The sequence below is a fragment of the Helobdella robusta genome, assembly GCF_000326865.2.
Source record: "Helobdella robusta unplaced genomic scaffold HELROscaffold_3, whole genome shotgun sequence".
NCBI classification, from domain to species: domain Eukaryota; kingdom Metazoa; phylum Annelida; class Clitellata; order Rhynchobdellida; family Glossiphoniidae; genus Helobdella; species Helobdella robusta.
In genome coordinates this window covers 7,647,442-7,648,918 of record NW_008704501.1, presented here as the reverse complement: position 1 = coordinate 7,648,918, position 1,477 = coordinate 7,647,442, and positions in this window count along the sequence as shown.

The following is a 1,477-nucleotide window of genomic DNA, read 5'->3' as shown; positions in this document are numbered from 1 at the left end:
CTATTCTTCTGCCGTTTCTTGCTTTTATCCTGCTAACTTGTTCCTCGTTACCACTTTGTTATCTTTCGTTTATTCGTTCGCTCGTTCATTCATTTGTACGTTCGTTCATCTGTTTGTATGTTCGTTCATCTGTTCATTCGTTCTTTTATTTCGTTTTACTCTTACTGGTTCTTACGTTCATTTGTTTATTATCAACGTTTTCCAAACTTATGACAGCTAACGTATGATCATTTAACATTTAATTGTTAACATTTGCTCAGAAACACACACACACATACACACGCACACGCGTACACAAACAGGAACACACATTCATACAAATACACACAAACATATCTATAAACACACACACACACACACACACACTCAAACAGACTCAAACACACAAACAGACACGCACACACACACAAACAGACACGCACACACACACACAGACAGGCGTATCTCAAAAGCAAATCACACATATCTACAGTAATAATAGTAATAATAATAGTATTAATAATAATAATAATAATAATAACGAACATCAACATAGACGAACACGGACAAAACGTTCTTAGCGTTAGCGAGAAATAGTTGCGCAACATTGGGTTGAGGGTGCTTTCGAAACCCAGGCACCCAGCCGGAAGTCGTCATCATATCACGTGACGTAACGTAAACATAAACAAATGAACGCCGCCATGTTTGCTGTTTGTATGATTACAGGCGCGCACGTGTCATAGGTATTGACATGCGCGTCTTAATTTTTATGATTTGTATTGTATTTGTTTATATGTATATGTATATATATGTGTGTGTGTGTATGTGTATGTGTGTGTGTATGTGTATATGTGTGTATATGTGTGTATGCGTTTGTATGTATGTACTGTATATGTATGTGTTTATATGTGTATGTAAGTATTATGTGTCTATATAGGTAATTCTCCTACGTGATGATGGAAACTCTTTCCATACAGTACTTTATTAACTCACACACACACACATACATACATATACACAAATACTAAGAAGGCACAATACCGTCAAATACATACCCCGACGCCAGCCATCAAACCGAATGATTAAACACAATGAGATAACACCTCAGGAGCACATTTCACTGGTATAAACAACAGCAATATCATGTGCGTATCACATACGTATAAATAAATAAACACACACACGCACGCGCACACACACACACATATACACACAAACACACGCATATATATATATATATATACAATATTTATAAATATATATATATAAACAATACAAACGAATGTATGTAAGCAAATACATATTAGTATATGTATATGAACATTATGAACATTATGAAAGTATGTGTGTACGTATATATGTGTGTGTGTGTGTTCGTGTGTGTGTGTCTGTACGTATGTGTGTGTGATTTTAGCGTGATTTTGGCCACTTCATAATCTCCATCCTCCTCATCATCATCAACAACAACAAACATCCTTCTTTCAACCCCCCCCCCCCA